At 42.6% G+C, this 19,049-nt stretch overlaps 1 protein-coding gene across 4 annotated transcripts in view; it reads right to left on the bottom strand.

Moving 5' to 3' along the window:
• The window catches only part of TRIM2 (tripartite motif containing 2), a 171,925-nt gene that overhangs the window by 113,969 nt on the left and 38,907 nt on the right, over nt 1-19,049 (bottom strand). Inside the window, exon 1 of one of the 4 annotated variants that reach the window (XM_049709075.1) lies at nt 8,309-8,327. The exons of 1 other annotated variant lie outside the window; for it this stretch is intronic. The gene's annotated coding sequence lies outside the window, so the exon portion shown is untranslated. Of the gene's footprint in view, nt 1-5,808; nt 5,937-8,308; nt 8,328-19,049 lie in introns of those variants that run through there. 2 more of the 4 variants (XM_049709073.1, XM_004263639.3) reach the window with 2 other exon arrangements.

The following is a 19,049-nucleotide window of genomic DNA, read 5'->3' as shown; positions in this document are numbered from 1 at the left end:
ATCCAAAAGGTTTATGGACACATCACCCAGGGGCTCATCCAACTTTTAGATTCCTTAATCAACTGCATAGCACTCATGGGAATACAAATTAGCATAAGTATCCAGTGTTCCTGGAAAATAATTTTGTGATATATATCCAGATCCTTAAAAATATTTCTATCTTCTGCCCTAGTAATTCCAGCTTCAGAATCTTTCCTGAAGCAATATCAGAAGTGTGGTCACAGACCTATGTCTAGACAGCATCATAAGACCAACAGCTTTGAGATAACTCTGCCACCTCCTAATTGTGCAACCTGGGACAAAATATTTAACCAACTGCTCTGGCCTCATTTTTCTCATTGGTTAAACAGTACTAACAGTAGTCACAAAGATTAAGTTAGTTACGATGCATAAAGAACTTGAAACAGTGCCTGTCACCGTTAGCAGTTCAATAAATGTTAAGAATTATTAGCTATTATTACAGAAACATTCATCATTATATTATCAATAATAGGAAAAAATTTTGAACGAAGTTAAATAACCAGAAATAGGGGCCTGAATACATACACTCTTCTGTATACATACGAAAGAATACAATGCATCCCTGGGGGTATCGCATATTGGTTAAAAATGCAGCTTCCGGAGCCAGAATGCCAGCCTGCCCCTGACCAGCTGTGCAACCTTGGACAATTTTCTTAACTCTCCAAGCTTGGTTTCCTCACCTGAAAATAGAGAATGATAATACCTACCTTGGAGGGGTAACTGGTTCATATACACAAAGCACTTAGAACAGTCCCTGGCATACAGTTGGTGCTCAATCAGTGTTAGTCCCTCCATTTTAAGTGCTGGAGCCTGATGGCTCTGTGATCTACCACACGCACAAAGCTTCCCACTCCAGGGAAAGTACGTGCCTGGGAATTGGAGGAGATCAGAACAAAACCTAAGTTCCCCTGGCGTTAATAGAAGGAATTAGAGACACAAGCCTCGGCCTGGGGGCTACGAGCTGGAAAGAGTTGTTCCACGGGCTGCGCCAGAACGGATTGCTTTGATTCAAAGGAAAAACGAAAGGCCCCCAAACAAAAACTCCCACCGCAGTAACAAACAAGCCTTGGAGAGAGGAAGGAGCTGGAAGCTTTTCCTCCTCTTCAGCCCCGCCCCCCTCCGCCTCTTTTCTTCTCCCTGCCTGCCGCCCCCATCCCCTTCTCAGGCTTTTCAGAGACTAAAGAACAAAAATGGAGGAGAAGGGAGATTTACAACCACTTGGGGGAGGAGATCTGCAGTATCAGCTTCCACAGAAAGAACTGGGAGCGGCTCTGATGGGACTCCCTTCCCCACCCGGATCCTAAAACCCTCCTAAGGGTGTGGATACAAGGACGTGGTTTCCACCCTAAAGGAGCAGGTTTACAACCAGCCTTGGAAACCCGGAAGGTATTGAGACGTTTCTCTGACCCAGTGACTCCAATTCCCGGAAAGGGCAAGGATCAGCGGTCGCCAAGCCCTCCTTCCACCGGCCCTATTCTGCCCTGAGCCCAGGTCCCCTCCCTAGCAGCAGCTTCCCTTCCCCGAGGATCCTGCCCCAGGTCTGTGTGCAGAAGGCAGCTGGGGAGCCCCAGTCGGTCGGCAAGGAGGCCCGTGTTCCCTGAATACACCGGACAGCGATGGGGGATGCTGGGCGGCTGCCAGGGACCCCTCCCGCCCACCAGCGACAGCGCAGACAATGCCAGCCCTGCTTCAGTGCCTGAGTTGAGTGTGGGAAGAAGGCTGCTTTTCTCAGGCTGTGTCACTGCCTTTCCTTGTCACAGTTCCAGCAAGGCCTCTGGGGCTTGTAGGGTCACTGCTATAGGGGTCTTTCCATTTTCTTTTCCTAATGGACGGGCATTAATTAATATTTATGCTGCCCCCCACCGCCAGCGTGCCCAGATCACAGAGAGTATCCAGAAGACACAATAGCTAGCCTCCCTGAGGGTATACTGAAATGGGCCACATTTCTGAGAAATCAACGATGGCTGCTGTTTTCTCCTTAACAATGCTCTTAAGATAATAGAATCATCCAGTGGGGAGCACAGGACAAGAATCCTGTATCCTAAGAGTCCTGGTTCTTGTTGCTTGGTTCCCAGCGAAAGAACCTATGTGTCAGTGACATAGCAAAGAGACTCGGCTCTCCTGGGCAGTCCTGGAAATGCAGTGATGGTCCAGGTGCCCGCGGAGCGCTTGAGGACCACGGAAGGAGTTGGCCTCGCAGATTTCACAGGGCTTTTGCACAAAGAGCCTCCTCAGAAAGATTCTGCTTAGAGCTCCTGCAGTTAAAGTGAAATCACCCAGTGTTGCAACTAGGAAACTATATGGACTTGAAACTACTTTGGAAGACACGCGAGTGCTCTTTATGGTACATAGTTCTGAGGCCAGGTTACAGCTTCAAAGTTCAGCGTGAACTCTGTTTTACCCTTGTGGGCAGAGTGGGAGAAGTCGGAGGGGGGGAAAACGCACCCAATGAGAACTCTGTCCTTGGAGGGTCCCTGGTGGGATCTCAGTGAAGATAGGCTCAGCTCCCTAACACACTGAAGAACACACATTGGACACGGCCTGCCCTGACTAGGTCTGTACCGAGGCTTTGAGGATGCTATAGACTTAGATACCTCCCTCCTACACAACCATTAAGGATGGACAGCATTTGCCAAGTTAGTTCCAGAGACGGGTGTCAAGAAGCATATCTGGTGTTTGTAAAGTCAGAGGTTGGCCCTTTGGCTCCTTGCAGTTTCTGTACAGTCAACGGGTTGAGGGATTTCACTGAAGTTCTATTTTGCACAACAGTTGCAAAACGTGAAGTGTGCCATTCCCTCAGTGTTGACTCATCAGGTATGGTACTAGAAAGCAAGGGCCAAGAGTGGGCAAACACACCTGGTAGTTAAAGACCTACATACCAGGAAATGCTCTCCTTGAAAGGCTGAACAGGACTGCCGGTGTGATAAGGGATCCTGTTCCCAGCAGGTTTGGCTTGAGGTGAGATGATGCTTATCTAAATGGCTCCCAGGGGCTCCCCAGGGGATGAAATCCCTGTCTATGGTTCTGATCTGCTTTCCATCTTTCTTGATGGGTCCTTTTAACACCCAGGATGACCAAATTGCATGCTTATTAGTTATCATTAATTGCATGTGAGTGGTGGTGTGAGTGTGTCTCACTTGACAATTTAAGTAGAGAATACGTGAAATGCAAGGGATTATAAATGTAAATCAAATTGGGGTTCCATTGCTCTAGGTGGGGAGGCCTTGGGAGAGCCAAGGTCACTGGGCTCTCTGTCCCTTAGCCATCTGCAGGGCTAACCTTTGTAAACTCACACACGTCAGTCTGTGGTGTGAATGTTTTCAGGCCACTTGTCTAGCCCCAGATGTGCTTCCAGCTCAGTTCTTGCTTGTGTAGCTTACAGAACATTTCAAGGTTCCCTGCTTGGAACCCTCTACAGCATCATCTGGAAACCTCAATCAGAATGGATGAGACGGTTCATCTGAGAGGGAAAAGGTATGATTCCATGCCAAACACTATGGAGGAATGTCTGCATGTTCTATCATCTCAATCCTCATAACAGCCCAGTGAGGTGGACATTATTACTCCCATTTTCAGGTGAGGAAAATGAGAACTGGAGGGGTTCAGTAACCTGACAAGGTCTCCAGTAGTCACTAGAAACCAGAAGACCTGGGATTCAAGTTCAGCTCTGTTTGAGCTATGTTCTGGTCTTGGTACCTTCTACTTTTTACAAAATTTATTATGAAAAATTTAAACAAACACAAAAGTAGATAATGGAGGACTTCCCTGGTGGCGCAGTGGTTAAGAATCTGCCTGCCAATGCAGGGGACACGGGTTCAAGCCCTGGTCCCGGAAGATCCCACATGCCGCGGAACAACTAAGCCTGTGCACCACAACTACTGAGCCTGTGCTCTGGAGCCCTCATGCCACAACTACCGAAGCCCACGCGCCTAGAGCCTGTGCTCTGCAACAATAGAAGCCACCACAATGAGAAGCCCGTGCACTGCAAGGAAGAGTAGTCCCCGCTCGCCGTAACTAGAGAAAGCCTGCGCACAGCAACAAAGACCCAACGCAGCCAAAGATAAATAAATTTATATTTTTAAAAAAGTAGATGACGGATCCCTAAATATCTACTACCCTGATAAAACAGGTGTCAAGATCTTGCCACTTTGCTTCATCTTTATGGAACAATATTCTTTGGCTTCATTTTCTGTCAGTTTCATCTCAGCCAGGATCACTCATTCACTCACATGCTAGGTTTCAACCACACTAAACGAGCAGTTTAGTTGTTCCCTGAATACTGCCTCCTACCTCTGGACCCTTTGGCTCAGTGGTTTCCAGCCGTGGTACACAGATATTCACAAGACCCACCACTGACCGACCACATCAGAGACTTCTAGCACTAGTCACCCTTCCCTCCATGTCCATTTGACCCACTCCTCCTGCGTCTTCAAGACTCCCTTCTGGAATCCTCCCTTTCTCCACAAAGCCCTCACTGATATCCCCAATCTGGCTAAGGGTGGTCCCTCCCACCCTCCCACCGTGCCTTGTACATATTTCTATCATAACTCTGCCCTGGTGGTTCTCCAACAGACTGTGAATTCTTCCAGGGCAGACACCATGCTTCTGAGCTCTATGTCCCCAGGGACTTGCACATAGTAACTAGGGATCCGTAAATGTCTGAGCGAGGAAGGGAGGACGAGGAAGAGGGCGGCAGGACAGAAAAGGAAAGAACGTGAAGCCATCCTGGTTCCTAACCCTGCCGGTCTTGGGATGTGAGGAGCCCCTAGCACCTCTTCGATAAGCGTTTGGCACAAGAGTTGCCTCCATTGCAGGACGCACTGTGGGTCTTAAAACAGCTAGCTAGCTGGTGGGCAGAGAGAATAAGAAAGAAAATGACGGTCCATCCGCTCGCCCCTGCTGACCGCCCAGCAACAGCACACCTCCTCCCTTGCCTCGTGTGGCCCTCTGCCCTAGGAGAGGTGTCTACTCCGCCACGGGGGGCATCCAGGGTGATGAAATCAGGCACCGATGAACAGCCCTCTGCCCTCGCTCACTGACATGCCGGAAACCAGACAGAGCCCCAGGAGCGCTAGCGAAACCCATTTCAGGGCTCAGCCCCAACTCTCACGTGATGTCCTCTGGCTCCACGGGCTTCTCTCTTGGCTAGTCAAGGACAAATGCTCTAATCGCTGGGGTCTTTCCGTCATTCCTGAGCCCCACTGCAGCCGGCTTTAGTACCCTCTGAGCACTTTTATGGGGCAATAAAACTTTACAGCCTGCAGCTCTAAACCGTTCCCAAATTTCTGAATAGAACTATTTATGGCAAACAAGACTACTACGGTTTGCCCTTTGAAAACACCAGCAGATCTTAGACCCTTTCAAAGCGGGTTAGCTGAGTTACACGGGCTAACAGCTGGCTTACAGAAACCCCACAGTGGCAAAGCTAAACTCCCGTCTGTGAACAGCTAAGTTAGAAAATAAAACAGGCTTTGAGTCTCACAGCATCAGCGAAGTAGCCCTACGCTTTGCCGCTTCCGTGTTGCTTTGGTGTCAAACCCGCTTGCTTGCATCTCTCCCCAGTTTTTTCCTTCCCTGCTCCTTTCTTGTCAGCATTGACAGGGATCCCTATGAGCTTCGCCTGCAAATTCAGAGAACCAATCTCTTCCTTCCGTCTTTAGCAGGCAGAAAATTAAAACCAGGAAAAAGCTAGCAATTCAATCACAACTTGTTTCTCCAAAACAGTGCTCAGGATCAACCAGCCAGCCCACAAAAAGCATCACCACACACTTAGAAGCGCGCCCTTACCAGTGTCCCATATCAGCCACTCCAGTGCAGCAGAGACGAGCCCCAGCCTCCTCAGATGTGGGGACTTAGCTCTCTGCAGCCCACAGACAATCGGGCCCATTATAGTCATCAGGCTGCCCAGTTAAAGGGTGGCCCTTACAAAAATATAAACAGCTTGTCAGCACAAGCCAAGGGGGCGGGGCTGCAGCCTCAGGGGACAATGGGAGCCAATGATCAGCCTCTTTGGGTTCTGTTAGCTTAAGATATTGTGTTTCATTTTGAAGAAGGGGAGACAGAGAGCGAACACTGGAAGGCCCAGCCCAGCAGCATGAAAGGGGTCCAAGTTGAAAAGTTTAATCACCGCTCGCAGAGCATTTTCAAGGAGGAGTTTGTATGCCTCGCACATAATAATATATATTTTTAGAACTCACAGACTTTTGTGTTGCACTAGCCATCTCTGGTCTCCTGGGGATAAAAAATGTAGTATTCATTGGGTAGAATGGAATTTTTCAATCAAAGAACAAAGGAAAGGAACAAAGCCCAAGGACAATGCTTTCATGACCCACTTATTTTGTTGAATATAATATCCGATGAGACGTACTCACTACATCTACAGAGAAAATGCTTCATTTGATACATTTGTCTTCAAAACCCAGAGAAGTGGGCTTATTTTATTCCCCAAATATAAATGCCTCACATTAAAAAAAAATGCTCACTTAATCTGATCATACTTACGCACACGACACAGAAGTTAGTTTGGGAGAAGGCAAATACAGTGGCTGTTTTCTCTCTTCTGAGCTTAACTACATTCTGCTTGTAAAGCTACTAGATCAGCTTAACCTTCCAATACCCTATGACAATAAACAAGAACCAGAAAATAAACTGTGGCTTTTTTTCCCCTGTATATATTTCTAAATAATACACTGAGGTAAAAATAAAGTTAAGATCCATTTGGCTGATTTGTGGTATCAGGTAAATTATAGGCAAACAAACTTTGAGAAAAATACAGTCATTGCAGTTTGGAATAGTCTCCTTATTTATAAAGGGAAGCACAGTAGCTATCAAAATTAACTAGCATGGAAACAGAAAAATGTTGAAGTACTGGGTTGGCCAAAACGTTCATTTTGGTTTTTCCATAAGATGTTATGGAAAAACCTGAATGAACGTTTTGGCCAACTCAGTATAATCATTTCCACAAATTTTGTATCAAGCCTTCTGACTTTGATTTTAAAAATAATAATTCAAAGACACTGTTCTTTCTGATCTATGGTAATTTTAAAATATTTATGATTCTGCCACTGATGTTTAATTTGTATTGAAGTGAGATTCCTCTAGTAGCTTCTCTAAACAGTGCTTGAGGTGGCTTCTGACCCTTCTATTCTTCCATTGATTCCAAAGGAGCTGTTACATCTGTACTTGCAAGGCTCTGGATTTTAAAGTAAAAGTTACCTTCTGGAAAAGGTCTCATTTTCCTCTAAAGCATTAAGTCTCTGTCATAAAAAAAAGCTTCAGGACACCAAAAGCATGAACAAAAGAAAAAAACAGATAAATTGGACTTCATCAAAATTAAAAGCTTTTGTGTATCAAAGTCCATTGTCAAGGAAGTGAAAAGACAACCTACAGAATAGGAGAAGTATGTGCAAATCATATATCTCATATGGGTCTAGTATGCAGAATATACAATGAACACTTACAATTCAACAACAAAAAGACAACCCAATTTGAAAATGGGCAAAGTTCTTGTAGAGAAATTTCTCCAAAAATGATATACAAATGGCCAACAAGCACATGAAAAGATGCTCAACATCATTAGTCATTAGGGAAATTCAAATCAAAACAATGAAGTAGCACTTCACAACTATTAGGATGGCTATTAAAAAAAAAAGTGTTGAGGAGGCTAAGGAGAAACCAGAATCTTTGTACAGTACATTGCTAGTGGGAATGTAAAATGGCGCAGCTACTGTGGAAAACATTCCTTCAAAAAGTCAAACATAGAGCTACCATGTGACCCAGCAATTCCACTCCTGGGTGTGTAGCTAAAAGAACTGAAAACAGGTACTCAAACAACTACATGTATATTCGTGTTCATAGCAGCATTATTCACAGATAGCCAAAAGGTAGAAATATTCTAAAGGCCCATCAACAGATTAATGGACAAATTGTGGTATATACATATAATGCAATAGTGTTCAACGATAAAAAGGAATGAAGTACTGATATATACTACAATACGGATGACCCTCAAAAACATTATAGTAAATGAAGGAAGCCAGACACAAAAGGTCACATATTGTACGATTGATTCCATTTATGTGAAATATCCAGAACAGGTAAGTCCATAGGGACAGACACAGATTGGTGGTTGCCAGGGACTAGAGGGAGCAGGGAAGGGGGAGAAACTGCTTAATGGATGCAGAGTTTATTTTAGAACTAGATAGAGGTGGTGGTAGCATAACTGCAGATATACTATATGCCATCGAATTGTTCACTTTAAAATGGTGAATTTTATGTTTTATCTTACTTTTTATAGCTTCAGTATCTTCTGGAGTCAACAGGAGCCTTCCTTGAAAGGTCATCCCACGAGTATACTGAAAAAAATTTTTTTTTAATTTTAGAATTTTATTTACTTTTTTATACAGCAGGTTCTTATTAGTTATCCATTTTATACATATTAGAGTATATATGTCAATCCCAATCTCCCAATTCATCACACCACCACCCACTCTTGCCACTTTGCCCCCTTGGTGTCCATACGTTTGTTCTCTACATCTGTGTCTCTATTTCTGCCCTGCAAACTGGTTCACCTGTACCATTTTTCTAGGTTACGCATATATGCGTTAATATATGATACTTGTTTTTCTCTGACTACTTCACTCTGTATGACAGTCTCTAGATCCATCCACATCTCTACAAATGACCCAATTTTATTCCTTTTTATGGCTGAGTAATATTCCATTATATATGTACCACATCTTCTTTATCCATTCATCTGTCAGTGGGCATTTAGTTTGCTTCCATGTCCTGGCTATTGTAAATAGTGCTGCAGTGAACATTGGGGTGCATGTGTCTTTTTGAATTATGGTTTTCTCTGGGTATATGCCCAGTAGTGGGATTGCTGGGTCATATGGTAATTCTATTTTTAGTTTTTTAAGGAAACTCCATACTGTTCTCCATAGTGGCTGTATCAATTTACATTCCCACCAACAGTGCAAGAGGGTTCCCTTTTCTCCACACCCTCTCCAGCATTTTTTGTTTGTAGATTTTCTGATGATGCCCATTCTAACTGGTATGAGGTGATACCTCATTGTAGTTTTGATTTGCATTTCTCTAATAATTAGTGATGTTGAGCAGCTTTTCATGTGCTTCTTGGCCATCTGTATGTCTTCTTTGCTGAAATGTCTATTTAGATCTTCTGCCAATTTTTTTTATTGGGTTGTTTGTTTTTTTAATATTGAGCTGCATGAGCTATATTTTGGAGATTAATCCTTTGTCCATTGATTCGTTTGCAAATATTTTCTCCCTTTCTGAGGGTTATCTTTTCGTCTTATTTGTAGTTTCCTTTGCTTTGCAAAAGCTTTTAAGTTTCATTAGGTCCCATTTGCTTATTTTTTAAATTTCCATTACTCTAGGAGGTTGATCAAAAAAGATCTTGCTATAATTTTTGTCAAAGAGTGTTCTTCCTATGTTTTCCTCTAAGAGTTTTATAGTGTCCAGTCTTACATTTAGGTCTCTAATCCATTTTGAGTTTAGTTGTGTGTATGGTGTTAGGGAGTGTTCTAATTTCCTTCTTTTACATGTAGCTGTCCAGTTTTCCCAGCACCACTTATTGAAGGGGCTGTCTTTTCTCCATTGTATATCCTTGCCTCCTTTGTCATAGATTAGTTGACCATAGGTGTGTGGGTTTATCTCTGGGCTTCCTATCCTGTTCCATTGATCTATATTTCTATTTTTGTGCCAGTACCATACTGTCTTGATTACTGTAGCTTTGTAATATAGTCTGAAGTCAGGGAGTCTGATTCCTCCAACTCTGTTTTTTTTCCCTCAAGACTGCTTTGACTAGTCTGGCTCTTTTGTGTCTCCATACAAATTTTAAGATTTTTTTGTTCTAGTTCTGTAAAAAATGCCATTGGTAATTTGACAGGGATTGAATTGAATCTGTAGATTGCTTTGGGTAGTATAGTCATTTTCACAATGTTGATTTTTCCAATCCAAGAACATGGTATATCTCTCCATCTGTTTGTATCATCTTTAATTTCTTTCATGAGTGTCTGATAGCTTTCTGCATATAGGTCTTTTGTCTCCATGGGTAGGTTTATTCCTAGGTATTTTATTCTTTTTGTTGTAATGGTAAATGGGAGTGTTTCCTTAAATTTTTTTTCAGATTTTTAGTCATTAGTGTATAGGAATGCAAGAGATTTCTGTGCATTAATTTTGTATCCTGCAACTTTATCAGATTCATTGATTACCTCTAGTAGTTTTCTGGTGGCATCTTTAGGATTCTCTATGTATAGTATCATGTCATCTGCAAACAGTGACAGTTTTACTTCTTCTTTTCCAATTTGTATTCCTTTTATTTCTTTTTCTTCTCTGATTGCCATGGCTAGGACTTCCAAAACTATGTTGAATAATAGTGGCGAGAGTGGACATCCTTGTCTTCTTCCTGATCTTAGTGGAAATGCTTTCAGTTTTTCACCATTGAGAATGATGTTTGCTGTGGGTTTGTCATATATGGCCTTTATTATGTTGAGGTAGGTTCCCTCTATGCCAACTTTCTGGAGAGTTTTTATCATAAATGGGTGTTGAGTTTTGTCAAAAGCTTTTTCTGCATCTATTGAGGTGATCATATGGTTTTTATTCTTTAGTCTGTTAATATGGTGTATCACATTGATTGCTTTGCGTATATTGAAGAATCATTGCATCCCTGGGATAAACGCCACTTGATCATGGTGTATGATCCTTTTAATGTGTTGTTGGATTCTGTTTGCTAGTATTTTGTCGGGGATTTTTGCATCTATATTCATCAGTGATATTGGTCTGTAATTTTCTTTTTTGTAGTAGCTTTGTCTGGTTTCAATATCAGGGTGATGGTGGCCTCAAAGAATGAGTTTGGGAGTGTTCTTTCCTCTGCAATGTTTTTGGAAGCATTTGAGAAGGATGGGTATTAGCTCTTCTCTAAATATTTGATAGAATTCATTTGTGGAGCCATCTGGTCCTGGACTTTTTTTTGTTGGAAGATTTTTTTTTTTTTTTTTTTTTTGCGGTATGTGGGCCTCTCACTGTTGTGGCCTCTCCCATTGCGGAGCACAGGCTCCGGACGTGCCGGCTCAACAGCCATGGCTCACGGGCCCAGCCGCTCCGCGGCATGTGGGATCTTCCCGGACCGGGGCATGAACCCGTGTCCCCTGAATCGGCAGGCGGACTCTCAACCACTGCGCCACCAGGGAAGCCCATTGTTGGAAGATTTTTAATCACAGTTTCAATTTCATTACTTGTGATAGGTGGGTTCGTATTTTCTGTTTCTTCCTGGTTCAGTCTTGGAAGATTATACCTTTCTAAGAATTTGTCCATTTCTTCCAGGTTGTCCATTTTATTGGCATAGAGTTGCTTGTAGTAGTCTCTTAGGATGCTTTGTATTTCTGTGGTGTCTGTTGTAACTTCTCCTTTTTCATTTCTAATTTTATGATTTGAGTCCTCTCCCTCTTTTTCTTGATGAGTCTAATAGTTTATCATTTTGTTTATCTTCTCAAAAAACCAGCTTTTAGTTTTATTGATCTTTGCTATTGTTTTCTTTGTTTCTATTTCATTTATTTCTGCTCTGATCCTTATGATTTCTTTCCTTCTACTAACTTTGGGTTTTGTTTGTTCTTCTTTCTCTAGTTCTTTTAAGTGTAAGGTTACACTGTTTATTTGAGATTTTTTCTTGTTTTCTGAGGTAAGCTTGTATTGCTGTAAACTTCCCTCTTAGAACTGCTTTTGCTGCATTCTATAGGTTTTGGATCGTCGTGTTTTCCTTGTCATTTGTCTCTAGGTATTTTTTGATTTCTTCAGTGACCTCTTAGTTATTCAGTAATGCATTGTTTAGCCTCCATGTGTTTGTGTTTTTTACGTTTTTTTCCCTGTAATTCATTTCTAATCTCATAGCATTGTGGTTGGAAAAGATGCTTGATATGATTTCAATTTTCTTAAATTTACTGAGGCTTGATTTGTGACCCAAGATGTGATCTATCCTGGAGAATGTTCCATGTGCACTTGAGAAGAAAGTGTAATCTGTTGGTTTTGGATGGAATGTCCTATAAATATCAATTAAATCTATCTGGTTTATTGTGTCATTTAAAGCTTGTGTTTCCTTATTAATTTTCTGTCGGGATGATCTGTCCATTGGTGTGAGGTGTTAAAGCCCCCCACTATTATTGTGTTACTGTAGATTTCCTCTTTTATAGCTGTTAGCAGTTGCCTTATATATTGAGGTGCTCCTATGTTGGGTGCATATATATTTATAATTGTTATATCTTCTTCTTGGATTGATACCTTCATCATTATGTAGTGTCCTTCCTTGTCGCTTGTAACATTCTTTAATTTTTTATTTATTTATTTTTTTTGCAATATGCAGGCCTCTCACCATTGTGCCCTCTCTCATTGCGGAGCACAGGCTCCAGACGCACAGGCTCAGCAGCCATGGCTCGCGGGCCCAGCTGGTCCGCGGCATGTGGGATCCTCCCAGACCGGGGCACGAACCCACATCCCCTGCATCGGCAGGTGGACTCTCAACCACTGTGCCACCAGGGAAGCCCCACATTCTTTACTTTAAAGTCTATTTTATCTGATATAAGTACTGCTACTCCAGCTTTCTTTTGATTTCCATTTGCATGGAATATCTTTTTCCATCCTCTGACTTTCAGTCTGTATGTGTACCTAGGTCTGAAGTGGGTCTCTTGTAGACAGCATATATATGGGTCTTGTTTTTGTATCCATTCAGCGAGCCTTTGTCTTTTGGTTGGAGCATTTAATCCGTTCACATTTAAGTTAATTAACAATATGTATGAAAAAAATTTTTAAGAAGATTTATTTTATTCAATCATTCATTATTTGTGTATTGTCCAGCACCTGGTACGCATCAGATACTGTTGGGCAGTGGGTGCCAGGAGACCAACTTGCACCCTCTCTATCAAAGGTGAGAAAGAAATTATAACTTGTGAATCAAGAAAACACAACCACATAGGACTGAAAGTCTCTGAGCATGCTGTCCCACACACCCCTGAGGCCTGGTCTTTCCTGACCCCTGTATCCTTTGACATTGGCCTATTGCTGTTATTAAACATAATACACAAAAAATAATTACAGAGGGACATGTATGTTCTTTTAAAAGATGGGGAGGTGACATCATTACTTTCTAAGTTTCAAACCATTAGATTATGCAATTCAGAAAATTGCTATACTCCCTTTGAGAATGCTCATCATCCAATTAAAATTTTACCTTTGATTCGAAACAGCTACCTCTTAGTCATCCAGTTCTTGGCAACCTGAAGCTTCAATTACCCATTCACCCAACCCTCCTAAGAGCTGAAGCCTCAATTAACTGACTTACTTCAACATCCCACAGTGCTCTTATTATCAAGCCCCTGAGTTGCAAACATACAACACACTATACTGAAGGAAAACTATTAAATGGTCTACTGATATATTTTTTAAAGTGATGCACAAATAATACTAGATTCTCATGTTAGCAGAGCATACAGTTAATGGAATTGAGTAGTCAAAATAGAGGTCCTTTGGGTAAAATATGGATGAATGGTCAGACGCCTTAAGTCTTCTCAGAAGATTCTGGAAATTATAAACTTCTAAGGCTAAATCCTTTACTTTCTTTTTAGGGAAATATAAGTGATCAATAGGCAACATGGCTTAATAAAGAGGAGAAGCTGAAATTTAACCATCAGTGACATTGAAGGACTTTGTAGATAGAAGGAATGAGAGTTACAATATTTTCTTAACTTGACAAAGCTTTTGATTTTGTTCTGCTTAGCTGCTCCTTAATGCATTGTCAATTATGGATAAAAATCATTCATTCTTGGTCTGCCCACAACCTCTTAAAGAGATGAAAAGTTCTAAACACATTCCACTATATTTTCATCATCCTCAAACTCACTTGTTCTTTGCAGATGAGGCATTTATAACTAATTATGTGGATGTTCCAATATTATTATTCTATTTGACATCTTTGTACTTCTCTGAGGAAGACAGCAATGGTAATGGTTAAAGTCAGGTTCATATGAAGATGGGCCATGAAGAGGACTCTGCTAACCACACATCAACATGAACAAACTTTTATTTTTCCAACCACACTGGTGGATTTTTACAAGCCTCCTATAGTCTTTTGCTGTGTCCCTAAATGAGCAATGGCCCACATTTGCAAAATAATGCTTAAAGTTAGGCTGTAGTCATGGAAAAGAGAGGTAAACTGACTTATATGGTGGACCAAGCAATGACCTTGGGCCCATCTACTCACCCAGCCCATCAAGCTAAAGCGTGACAAGCTTTGACATCACAAAGGCTTTCAATTAGTTTGTAAAGATCATGAGGGGGTTTGCTGAAAACCTAGTTCAGAATTCAGCCCAGGACCCATAAGAAAAGGTCCTTCCAAGAATAATGCAGTGTTTTCACCAATTACCCATATGATGGAAGAAAAGGTACCATCAATTTTTAGGAAGCTACAAGTTGAGCCACCCCTTCAGAAGTGGGAGCAGAACTTAATAATAGAGGTAAAAATATGTATACAGCATCTGCAATATGCCAGGTGCTGTTATAAGAGCATATACATATATTAACTCGTTTAATCCTCCCAACCAACCCTAGGTAGCAGGTACTCACACTCATTTTACAGACAAGGAAACTGAAGGTTAGAGAAGTTAATGAATAGCCATCTAGGTAGAAGTAGCCAAATACCAAGGAAATAAAATTCTAACAGGACTAGTTCCAAGAAGGAAAAACAAACAGCAGAAATAAGGTATAAGGGGAGTTCCCTGGCGATCCAGTGGTTTGGACTCCATGCCATGGCCCCGGGTTCAATCCCTGATTGGGGAACTAAGGTCCCACAAGCCACGTGGCACCAGCCAAAAAAAAAAGAAAGAAGACATAGAGTTATAACCAGCTAAGGATAGTAAGGAATAAAAATACCTAGGGGCCCTGCATTAGTTTGCTAAGGCTGCCGTAACATATTACTGTAAGTGTAAAACAACAAAAATTTATTGTTTTACAGTTCTGGAGGCCAGAAGTCCAAAATCAAGGTGTTGGCAGGGTTGGCTCCTTCTGGAGCTTTGGTGAGACTCTGTTCCATGCCTCTCTTGTACCTTGTGGTGGGTGCCAGCAGCTCTTGGCTTACGGCTGCATCACTCCAATCTCTGCCTCTGTCTTTTTTTTTTTTTTTTTTTGCGGTACGCGGGCCTCTCACTGTTGTGGCCTCTCCCCTTGTGGAGCAACAGGCTCCGGACACGCAGGCTCAGCGGCCATGGCTCACAGGCCCAGCCGCTCTGCGGCATGTGGGATCCTCCCGGACTGGGGCACGAACCCGTGTCCCCTGCATCGGCAGGCGGACTCTCAACCACTGCACCACCAGGGAAGCCCCTGCCTCTGTCTTCATATGGCCTTCCCCTCAGCGTGTCTGTGTCTTCTCCTTTGATGTTGCTTTAAGACCACTGTCATTGGACTTAGGGTGGGGCCTAATCCAGGGTGATCTCATTTTGAGATCCTTACCTTAATTACAGCTACAAAGACCCTTATTCCAAATAAGGTCACTTTTGAGGTTCCAAGTGGAATATCTTTTGTGGATCACAATTCAATCCACTATGAACCCTGAGAAACCTCCAGGGCCAGGGAGGGTTCCTCATATCAGAAAGGAAGAGAAGGGCAAGTGTAGTTAACCCTATACAGGGAAAATCTGCTGAGCAAAGGTGTTTCTACTACCACCCCTCATCCCCAACTTAAAAAAAAAACTAAGAAGAAAAGAAATTATTTATCAAATCTTAGGAAAAGGTGAAAGTTCTCAACTTAAAAGCCTTGGGAGAACAACCCCAAAGAACAGATTTATGGATCTGATCATCCCCAATTTTTTGTAACTATTTTTGATAAGTTTTGACATAAATGTGCGCCTACAAAATCATTACAGCAATCAAGACGGGAATATATCCATCCTCTCCCAAAGCTTCCTTGTAGCCCTTTATAATCCCTCTCTCCTGCCCTTCCTGTACCCCAGCCCCAGCCCCAGGCAGCCATGGATCTGCTTTCTGCTACTATCGATTAATTTGCTTATCTAGCTTTTTTTTTTTTTTTTGCGGTACGCGGGCCTCTCACTGTTGTGGCCTCTCCCGTTGTGGAGCACAGGCTCCGGATGCGCAGGCTCAGCGGCCATGGCTCACGGGCCCAGCCGCTCCGCGGCATGTGGGATCTTCCTGGACCGGGGCACAAACCCGCGTCCCCTGCATCGGCAGGCGGACCCTCAACCGCTGCGCCACCAGGGAAGCCCGTTTATCTAGTATTTTATTTTAAAATGGAATCATACAGAATATAGTCCATTCAGGATGCTAGAACAAAATACCACGGACTGATTAGCTTGTAAACGACAGACATTTATTTCTCACAGTTCTGGAGACTAGAAGTCCACGATCAGGCTGCCAGCATGGTAAGGGCCCTCTTCCGGGACGCAAATATCTGTTTGTATCCTTATGTGGTGGAAGGGAGTAGGAAGGTCTGTGGGGCTTCTTTTATACAAACACTAATCCCACTCATGAGGGCTCCGCCCTCATGCCCTAATCACCTCCCAAAGGCCTCAACCCCTAATACTATCATCACATTGGGCATTAAGATTTCAACATATGAGTTTGCGGGGGACATGAACATGCGGACCACAGAAACTTCTTTTATTCCACCTTTTTTTGAGATTCATCCAGATTGTTGGGTGTATCAGTAGTTCATACTTTTTTATTGCTGAATGTCGTTCTACTATATGAACATAGCACAATTTGTTTATCTTCTCACTTCTTAAAGGAGTGCTTTAATCAGTGAATTAATTTGATATTCCAAGATAGGGGGAGAGATGAGAGGACATGAAGGGTAATTTCTCAGAATCTGGGTTTTCCTCTTTCTTTCCTCCTTCTCTCTCCTTGCCTCACCTCCAAATTATTCTCACATGCTCAGGCCCATGTCCACACTTCTTTCCCCGGCCCTCATTGGCCCAATATTGCCATTGGCTCCTGAATTCCACGCTGGAGAGTAGGGTCCTAGTAAGGCAGCCGCTGAAGCCTAATTTAGCTGCTTGTCAGCCTCTCCCAAGGCCCACTCCTCTCCCCATGTCTACCTGGGTCCCCCCACCCCTGCTCTCACTTGCATAGGCCTCCTTATTTCTTTTGCCTCTTCCGAGTTGCCAACTTCAACTCTTCTACACTTGGATGTGATTCACTGCCTCATCTCCAACATCCGTGCTCAATCACCTTACCCAGAAAGCATCCTATGGTTGGCCCCAGCCCAAATCTGTGCAGTTTTCGGTTTCTGCCAAATATATTTCAGTTAATTAGGGGAGGCAGCATGGTAGTGTTTGAGAGCACAGACTTTGGAACAGGCTGCAGGTGCCTCTGTTTCCTCATCCACAAACTGGGGACAGTAATAGTCCTACTTCATACGATTGTCATGAGGATTAGATGAGATATATTTGTGAATAATTTAGAACAGTGTTTAGCACGTAGTAAACATTATATACATTTTCCATAAAATAAAGAGATAAAAATAAATGTTCAAATGCTCTTTCTCATCACAAAGAATTCTACTTGCATTCATAGATTTATTCATCCAAAAGTTATTTATTGAGGAGCTCTTTGTGCCAGGAACTCTTCTTAGAGCTGGGGAACAAAGCAGTGAACATAACATACACAAATTACTTTCCACTAGGGGAGACAGACAACACGCGAACTGACAACTAAAAATATAGACCATGTCTGTTACATGCCGTGAAGAAATATAAAATAGCCTAAAAGGACGACTGGGAATTTCCAAGGGTGGGTTGGAGTGGGCTGGGCTGAACGAGAGAGCTGTGGTGAGGATGACCAGGAAAGGCCTTGCTGGGAAGATGCTCTCTGAGGGAAGACCTGAATGGGCCCAGGGAGACTGCCATGGGGCTGCCTGGGGAAAGACCATCCTTGGCAGTGTAAATAACAGGTACAGAGGCCCAGAGGCCCTGGCATCTACTTGTTCAGGGGCTATTGCGGATTGGCTGACTGTGGATGGGCACAATTTGTTGAACTTTCATTAAATTCATGAGTTTTACTTGCAGACCTTGACGTTTAAATTTTTAAAATATCTTGACATTTTTTTTCCTCCAAAATGTTTAGAGATTGAGACTTTGATTGTGAATTTAGAGCCTTAATGCTTTTTAGCATATGGATACAGTGCTGGTTATGGTGGAATAGAAATGAAATGAGTTGGCCGCGTGGCACTGTGGTTACACCATCACCACGATGCTCGGAGCAGTGGGCGCTAGGAACGACCCCATTATCCTCAGGGCTTCACTAGATGACTGACCACTTAAATCTGGGCTTAGCATCCAACAGGGATTTCGGAGATAGTTGACGGGCTTGTAGCAGAGAGTAACTAACATAATAAAAGAATTGGAAAATAAATCCAGAAGGGACATTTTAGGATCTGAGCATGCAATTACTTAGTATGAAGAAGAGATGCTTATGTGTTCTTACCCATTTCCTCTGAGAACAAACTGGAAGAAAACTGACTTGACTTGCAGCATGATGACTTTAAGGACATTTGTAAACAAACAAATGAACAAACAAAAAACACTGCAAATTGTTTTACTCCCAGTCTCTGAAGTTATTGAAAAGAAGGGGAATATATATATATATATATATATTCCTACAAAAAACAGGTATCTTAACTAACATCTCCCTAGAATTCTGCCCGAGTACATTTCCCCAAGCACAGCTTACTTGAGTTCCACTGAACCCTGTGGTACACTGAATCAGTTGTACAATTACAACTATGCATTCTGATTTAAACATTTTTAAGCTTAAAGGTACCCATGTCCCTCATTATTGTGTTCTACACATCCACTTGATGGTAGCTGTCCAAATTATAGTGATTTCTCCTTCTCTGGGATGGCCCATGACACAGAGGTGGCCCCCAAGGGAGCTGGTCTTTCTCGGCCTTAGGATGGAATTGCTGGCAGGTCCCCGATAGCTTTTTCAGTCACATGCAGGTAATTAAAAGCT

Source organism: Orcinus orca, chromosome 4 (genome assembly GCF_937001465.1).
Source record: "Orcinus orca chromosome 4, mOrcOrc1.1, whole genome shotgun sequence".
NCBI classification, from domain to species: Eukaryota; Metazoa; Chordata; class Mammalia; order Artiodactyla; family Delphinidae; genus Orcinus; species Orcinus orca.
Note: the sequence above shows the minus strand (reverse complement) of the source record. Positions and strands in the feature narration are given on the sequence as shown.